This window comes from Brachycentrus maculatus, unplaced genomic scaffold (genome assembly GCF_059751285.1).
Source record: "Brachycentrus maculatus isolate JH-2025_06_01 unplaced genomic scaffold, ASM5975128v1 h1tg000370l, whole genome shotgun sequence".
Taxonomy (NCBI): Eukaryota; Metazoa; Arthropoda; class Insecta; order Trichoptera; family Brachycentridae; genus Brachycentrus; species Brachycentrus maculatus.
Genome location: NW_028281119.1, coordinates 1912590 through 1921851, shown reverse-complemented (window position 1 = coordinate 1921851; position 9262 = coordinate 1912590).

Here is a 9262-nt window from a genome sequence, read left to right as displayed (position 1 = left end):
AGAGTTCGGTGCAGACGGCTCTGCCCTGGCGAAGGCACTAGAAGCAGCACTAACATATAAAGCACCTGAGATGTGACACAGTGTTAACTTGCCCGCTGAAAACGCAAAGAACATATCGCTCACTCCTTTCAAGAACGTCATAAATCAAAAAACTTGATTTTTCAGGAGAACGTTTTTAAAGTTTAAAAATATGATACAATGTATTAAAAATAAATATCAAGCCACTTATTGAACTTTTTACTGTGGAACAGATCTTTTTAGGTAAAACCTGAAGATTTTTTTCTCCATTTAAAAAATATTTATTATTTTTTTTTTTAATTAAACAAAACCCTTTGACGATTTTTAATTTATGAGGTTCTTGAAAGGAGTGAGCGATATATGGAGGTCCTCACCAAAACGTTACATTTCCATTATAAATGATTTTAAGTAATCAGGAATCCTAGCTTGTGAAATTGTTACATTTTGGTGCGATTTAATGATTTCATATCGGTTTAACACAGGATTGTCATAAATTTAATTAAGATTTCTTTAGAATACAGAAAATAGAACAGATTTGCATTTAAAGGATTTTCTGTGCAATATTAGAAATGTAACTTTTTGTGAGGACCTCCACATATCATTTAGCCAGATATTCAGAACGGAAACAGAAGGGAAGAATAAATACCGCCATGAACTTAAACCCAAAAGTAAAATGAAATACCAAGACTTCCGTATTCTTTTATTTTAATTTATAAAGTTTTACTTCGTAAATACCACTAAATAGTATTTACTAAGTAGAATATTCATTAAAAATGGATTGATTTTACTACAAAGCGACTGCCGAATCAATTAATGAAAAATTCTTTATGTTTCAGTTTTACTTGGTATTCGCTTTGATCAGGTTAGTATACGCCTGAAAATCAGGTTTTTAGGCAATTCCCAGTATGTATAAATAATCAGGGATTCGGATCTTGTTTGCATCCAAAATGGATCTCTGCTAAATAAACGCTTTCTCAGTGGATTATTCAAGTATTTAATTTAATTAAAATAAACGATTTCTCAATCCAACATAGATGTCTCTTGTGAACTCATACTGTACGTCATGAGATTGATCATATATGTATGACTTGTATATTGACCAAAATTCGAGTAGTGTGGTTGTCAATCATGGGAAGTGTAGTGAATGTTAAACGTGTGTAACGAGTTCACTTAACAGGTCGTAAGCCCTGTAAACACCCAGACTTCAATATTATTATATTTCAAAAATGTAAAATGAAATTCCTAGTTCTATAAACTCTTCCTAGTTCTCAAACCAACACTCTCCTTATCATTCATCGTTCGCTTGTGTAATACCACTTAAAAACTTAACTTCTGGACTACTTATTTTGGAATATGCATTCAATCATCAGGTAAATTTTAGACTATAGTTGACTTGACACAGTCTTCACTTGACTTGATGATGGAATGGTTATTCCGAAATCAGTAGTCATGAATTAGTATTATTAAGTGGTATTACACAAAGTGAATGATGAATGATAAGAACCGTGTTATATTACCATACCACGCAGTTAACAATGTTTTTTTAATATTATACAAAATAAAGTCTCCTGACGATCACGAAAATCAAAAAATCACTCCCAAAAAAATTAATAATTTATATTTTGAAAACACATTTTGTTCATAATTTTCATCCCTCTGATTCCAGTATCTAAAATAAGATTTTATTAGACTTAAGTTTTGAACTGACATTTCTTGGTGGAACTGCATTTTATAGAATAAACCAATCTGATGATGTCAGTTACAACGAAACCCGATTGCTGGTCAAACAAAATTCATGTGAAAAAAATTGCATAGTTGTTATTTTATTCTACAATATACGATTTAATATTTTTTTCATTATTCAGTACTTTATTTCATGTATCGGGTAATATAATGGTAGGTTACCTGCAAATAACTAACTAACCATCACGCCGCTTTCCGCAGGGGTAGGCAGAGAGAATAAAAAGCCACAGCACTCTGTCTTTTCAAACATTATTCGCCTCTTCCACGTTCATGCATCTCCTCATACATACCCGCCGATTGTTACGACTCCTAACCTGACCACTTTCAAGTATTTGGCATACCTGATCTGCCATATTTTTCTCGGTCTTCCTCCGGTCCTTTTTCCAATTACATTCGCCTCATATATTTGTTTTACCGTTTTTTCCTCACTCATTCGTTCTACATGTCCGAACCATGCAAACAAACCTGCAAATAAAGTATATATAAATATTATCCAAAAGTTCAATTCACTTTTATCCAGTTTTGTTTTTACGTTCATCAAACTGACAAGTCATCATTTTAAATTCAGTCCTACTTCTTGTGATTAAAATTAGGTAACGCATTTAAAGATAAAATTTCAAAATACTTTTACTATTGCACATTCACAAGACGGTCATACATTTCGCTTTGTATTCTAGGTGTTTCCCAAATAAAATTATGGTTCGTTGCGATACAAATGTACTACTAAATGTATACTAAATTGCGTTAAAGTACTAAAGTGTCTAAAACTTTATAGGAAGTTTAAAATAAAGTTAAATTTTAATTATAAAATGGAAAATAACAAAGTTAATGCTTCAAATATAAATTATATGTCAAATACTAGTCAAAAAACACTTAGGTGAATTTAAATGTTTTCGTTAATTGATTCGGCAGTACTTTGTGGTAAAATCTATCCATTTTTAATTAATAAAATTTTTAATTAATGCTTTACTTAGTAAATACCACTATTTCTTAAAATCTACTGTGACACGTGTTTTGATGCATTCCGCATCATTTTCAAACACCGCATGGTGTTTGAATTGAGTTGCGAAAATTAAAGAATATGTGAATCAAAATTGTATCCCGATTTTACTGTCAAGTTACATTCAAAAGCTTTCATTGTTCCTGTCACTGTCAATCTAAGTAAATACAAGTTTGTAAAACTTTTGAGTGAGGAAAGAACGGTTAAACAAATTCATGAGGCGAATGTAGTTGGAAAAAGAAACAGAGGAAGACCGAGGAAAACCTGGCAGCATCAGGTATGCCAAATACTTGAAAGTGGCCGGGTCAGGAGTCGTAACAATCGTCGGTTATGTATGAGGAGATGCATGAATGTAAAAGAGGCGAAGAATGTTTGCAAAGACAGAGTGGTGTGGCGTTCGATTCTCTCTGCCTACCCCTGCGGGGAAGCGGCGCGCCGCGGCGTGATGGTGAGTTAGTTAGCTAGTTAGTTTGTAAAACCACCACCAAATTTTCTAGAAGTGTCCAGTGAAAGGAACTAGTAGTTAGTTTGTTCAGCTAGATCCTATTCTGACCCAACGTTGGCCGGTACGCAGACGTCTCCACAACCCCGACCAGCACGGCAGACAGACACGAGACAGTGTAAAGACTTTTGCGAAAATTTTTCAATCATCGCATTTCCCACTCAACCATTATTCATCGACACTCTATTACGGATCATAAGCCTACTGTGAAAATTGTCTTCCAAACGACTTCGCCGTCAATTTGGATTTGCTGACTATGGCGCCCAGTGTTGCCATATATACAGATTTATCTGTATTGATACATGTTTTAGGCTGCCGTTACAGATGACAGATTTTACTCTTAGGTAGTACTTTTAGTTTTATACAGATTTTTGGAATTGGACATAGTATATGATAAAACAGAAGAATGAAAAAATGTATAGATTCGAGCATGATTAACATTTGATAATAAGTACTAAAACGTTGGAAGGATTATTACTATCAAAATAACTACATTGATTTATGCTACAAACTGAAAATAAAAAAGGATTTCTAAAATTAATAAAAATGTGAATTAAAATAAATTTTATATTTCGGGTTATTGATTCTATACAGATTTTATACAGATTTCTAGATTGTTTGATTCATATTTTTTGGTTTGGCATATCGCTCACTCCTTTTAAGAACATCATAAATAAAAAAACTTGATTTTTCAGGAGAACATTTTTAAAGATAAAAAATATAACACAATGTATTAAAAATAAATATCAAGCAACTTATTGACCTTTTTACTGTGCAACAGATCTTTTTAGGTAAAACCTGAAGGTTTTTTCTCCATTTGAAAAATATTAAGTATATTTAAAAAAATACTTGAACAATACCTTTTCTCCAAAATGCAAAAACAACATTTTCTGCCCTGTAGCGGATAGATATTAAGTTAAAAATATGCCTCTTTTGCTGGGATATAGTACATTTTCTGGACATTCCGAAAACATGCACAACTGAAAATGTACGATTTTTGATATATGACGTTCTTTAAAGGCAACACTGATGGTGCCCTCTTAATTTGGCGCCCAGCGCAATCGCTTTGCCCAAGGGCCGCCCCTGGGTCGATATACAACATACCTATAACGCGGATAAATTCATATTAATTGGTATTTCTCTTAACTCGTTTATATCGCCTACTCTCCATACCTATAGCGGTTTAGTTATACATAGTTTACTTTCACTTATTAAGTGAAACGAAATTGTCAATAACACACTTGCGTTTATTAAATAACAATACGCCGCCGTCATAAAAACAAAAAAGATTGTTATCTTTGACTATTTCCGATATTCAAGTCGGTCAAAGATTTAACGTGTTCAAAATCGTTGCAAAATTTGAGGTTTGGCGACTCGCGCTGTAATGTTTAATATATCGCTCACTCCTTTCAAGAACGTGACAAACCAAAAAACTTGATTTTTCAGGAGAACGTTTTAAAAGTTTAAAAAGATAATTCAATGTATTACAAATAAATATCAAGCCACTTATTGAACTTTTTATGTACTATGCAACAGATCTTCTTAAGTAAAACCTGAAGGTATATTTAAAAATACCTTTTCTTCAAAATGCAAAAACAACACTTTCTGCCCTGTAGCGGGTAAATATTAACAAATATTAACGAAAGTAGTACTAAGTTCTTTGTACTAATTAATAGTAAGGTTCACATTTCGCTCACTCCTTTCAAGAACATCATAAATAAAAAAACATGATTTTCCAGGAGAACGTTTTTAAAGTTTAAAAATAAAATATAATGTGTTACAAATAAATATCAAGCCACTCATTGAACTTTTTACTGCGCAACAGATCTTTTTAGGTAAAACCTGAAGGTTTTTTCTCCATTTGAGAAATTTAATATTTAGTATATTTAAAAAAAAAAATAACAATACATTTTCTTCAAAATGCAAAAACAACACTTTATGCCCTGTAGCGGGTAAATATTAAGTTTAAAATATGCCTCTTTTGCTGCGATATATCATAGTACATTTTCTGGGCATTCCGAAAACAAGCACAACTGAAAATTGACGAATTTTGATTTATGACGTTCTTGAAAGGAGTGAGCGATAAATGTATTTATATATGAGTATTGCAAAATCTATTGTTGAACCGGAATTAGAATAAATGATTGGACAGACAGTGTTAATAATTACTAATACCAATCTACTCTATAATCTATTGTAAAATGTATTATAGGTAGATAAAGGACAATGCGAATGACCGCAAGAAATATTAGTAAATCATGTACAGAGCGCTCTTATTTTTTCAAGCTTTTTATCATTTTGGCTATCTGTTAAGGCTAAGATCTCGAGCTTGTCTCAAGCGTTTAAATCAGAATGGGCTCAGCCGCGGTCAGGGCTGCACGTGCGTCCGCGCCCGATTTTTTTTTTTAAATAAGTGGATATTTTTTTGTTTTTAGAAAATAATTTCATAGCTTTTTTTAACTTCTTCATTTCAATAACTTTTCATTTCAAAACCATATAATTATTTCGAAAAAAAAACTTATTTTTTTAATACACCTATGAATATTTTCTTCATGGGTTACAATCTGTGTGCTGATTGGTTTGTTTCTTTCATGGTCAGTCTCCACCCGGCACTATCCTCTGTTTGTCTCTTCAACTCGGCGCATCCGCTACAACGCATCTTGGAGATAGTTTGGTCCATATAGGTTAGGCGGGGACGTCCTCTGTAGTTTGTGCCTTCGCACATGGCTTCCGCAATCGTATGAAGCAGGCCTTGGTGTCTTTTATTATGGCCTATCCATTTGGTTCGCTGTTGTGTTACTTTAGTTAGTAAGCATCTAAACCTGCTTAATACATCGTTATTCTTTACACGTTCCGCCCAACGAATCCCCAACATGCGCCTTTGGCACCGTATCTCAAATGCCTCTAGGTGCCCCCTTCTGCCTGCCCGATAGTCCACATTTCTCTTCCATACAACAGTATACTCCAGACTAACTAACGCTTTTCTTATTTTTTAACTTATTTTATTAGATTCAAAACTTGCCAATAAATAAATAATTGGTACAATAAATTTTCTTAAAATGAACTTTATTAATATTTTATGAGAAACATTATTTCGGTTTTAGAATAATTCGGGTGATGAAGTCTTATGAAATAAAGATGAAACCCGAGGATTCATTGTGTATGGTTACATATATATTTTTTTAAGACCTTTGATAAAATGTAAATTGTTAAAAAGGAAACATTCTGTATATTTCGAGAAAATAGCGCTGTCCAAGGTGCTTGGCTATCCGCTCATTTTAAGTCAACTAAAAATCAGGGGCGTATTGTATGGTCTCGGTGAGAGACACAGGTGCAACAACACAGGGCGTCGCGCTGAGGATGCCTCGCACTAGAAGCTGGAGTTCAAATCTACAGATTTTTTAATTGCAATTCCACCCTTCACCTACTTTAATGTCATGGAAGAATATTCCAAAATTATCTGTTATTGTTATTCCCCGTGATTGGCGCCTCAAAAAAGACGCTAGATTATTTCGGTTATAATTAATATTATATTTGTATTAAGGCCTTACTCGCTATAGTAGAATTCATTAAACGTTCGACTGCGCTTCAAGAGTCAGTTGTCATCTTACGCTTGATTTTTTTAGATTCGATTTTGTTTGTTAGAATATACATAGTTTTAAAATATTTTTATATTTTATTTTGACTCCTTACCTTAATAACTCTTTTCTTTTCAAACCCATATATTTATTTAGAAGAAAAACTTATTTTTTTCAATACGAAAACTTTTTTTAAGAAAGAAAAAATCGCTTACTACAAATGTTACCTAGGTTTTAAAGAATTAAGATGCGGGCTTTTGATTACAGGGCTAAATATGACACAAAAAGTATGTAGGTGATGCCCTATGTAATTCCGGAGGAAAAGCAAAATTTCGGCAATTTTTCTTAAGATTATCAAAAAATAAGAATTTTGAAAAGAATAATGGTCGCGTCCGTCGAGAAGCTGTTTTTTGTTTGATTATCAGCTTCGCAAAAAATTGCAGCAGGCATCGCTTTCCCTAGAAACGGCCCTGTTAACTATGACCTTATTACATTTATACATACTTATATACCATATATAGCTTTTAATATTACTATATTATCATGCTTTGGTACTAAGAGAGTGCGTTCGTTATCAAAAATAAAGTACTGAATTTTCAAGGTTCTTTTTTGTTCATATTAAATCAAACAAATACATAAACCAATCTAGTTTAGCTAGCCAACTGTTGATAAAGAGAAATCTGCAAAAAAACTATACCACAATCATAAATGTTTCATTATAATTAGATAAATTTTCTACAATGCTTTAATGATTGATCAGTACTTGAATTGTTTCTTGTTTTTTTTTAATATTTGAAGTTTTTTAATATAATAATAATAAATCCCTTACCGCACCCCAATGGTGCATGGGGCACTACTTCATATAAACGCAGTGTTATCTCGATCGATTACACATGAAGGAAAGGTGATCAGCCCTACACTTCAGGTACCAGTCCAGTGTAATATTGAATAAATATTATTTTTAATATGCAAAATTAAAATATCCTATGCATCCATTAGGGAATACGTCACAGCATTGTATTGATGCAGTGTTACCATATAATAACTTAACAAGTCCTAAAACTTTCAATATTTTTATCTTGACCCTATAGGTAATCGATCTAATACATGTATTCATATTTATATTATTAATTTATTTTTTTTGTAAAGTGATCACTTAAACCAGCCGATGACGGTCATCAGCCCCGTAAATGCCCAGACTTCCATATTCTTCTTCATCTTTGATGAGATGTCAAAAAAAAAAAATAATAATAATAATAATAATAATAATAATAATATGAAAATAACTCCTGTAATTGGAGATAATCCAGATCTTGTGAACAAGTATTTGGACACACTCAAAATGTTGTATTCATATTTATGTTAATGTTCCTTAAAATCGTTGAAACATGGACTTAATCAGATTTATCAACATTTTAAATATTGATTCATTTAATTTATTTTTAATTATTTCAAAACATATTATATACATAAATCATATATACTTACATATAATATTCCCGAAAAGTAATTTCTATTTCTCTATTTGGGACATGGGATTAAGGTTAACAAGACTGGAACACAAAAAATAAAGTAACAAAAAATATATTTTTTTAAATAACCTAAACTAATACTAATACATGGCAAAATTAAAAACAATAAACAGGTATAATAAATAGGCACAAAAAGCATATTTAAAATAAATAAATAAGAAAACATAAGGTAAGAAGCATATTTCAACAAATGAGAACATATAAATAATGAGAAAATATAAAAAAAAACATAAGGTAAAATAAAATAAGAAAATATGACTAATTACTACATATACATGTATATCTTTCCATAAAGTACCTTCTCAGATCATTTATTTTGGATCCCCGAACGGGTTTTATTTAATATATCGCTCACTCCTTTCAATAACGTCATGAATAAAAAAAAAACTTGATTTTTCAGTAGAACTTTTTTAAAGTTTAACAATATAATACAATGTATTCAAAATAAATATCAAGCCACTTATTAAACTTTTTACTGTGCAACATATCTTTTTAGGTAAAACTCGAATGTTTTTTCTCCATTTGAAAAATATTTAGTATATTTAAAAAAATACTTAAACAATACCTATTCTTCAAAATGCAAAAACAACACTTTCTGCCCTGTAGCGGGTAAATATTAAGTTAAAGATATGCCGTTTTTGCTGTAATATAGTACATTTTCTGGGCATTCCGAAAACATGCACAACTAAAAATTGACGATTTTTGATTTATGACGTTCTTGAAAGGAGTGAGCGATATGTCAGGCAGCTGGTTAATTTGGGTATTGGCAATATAATTTAAGGACCTTACTCCAAATTTAGTAGTGTTTATCGGCTCCACATGATTAAATAAAGAAACATTGATTGAGAAATGATTTGAAATGGGGATATAGATGCCTGCATATTTACAG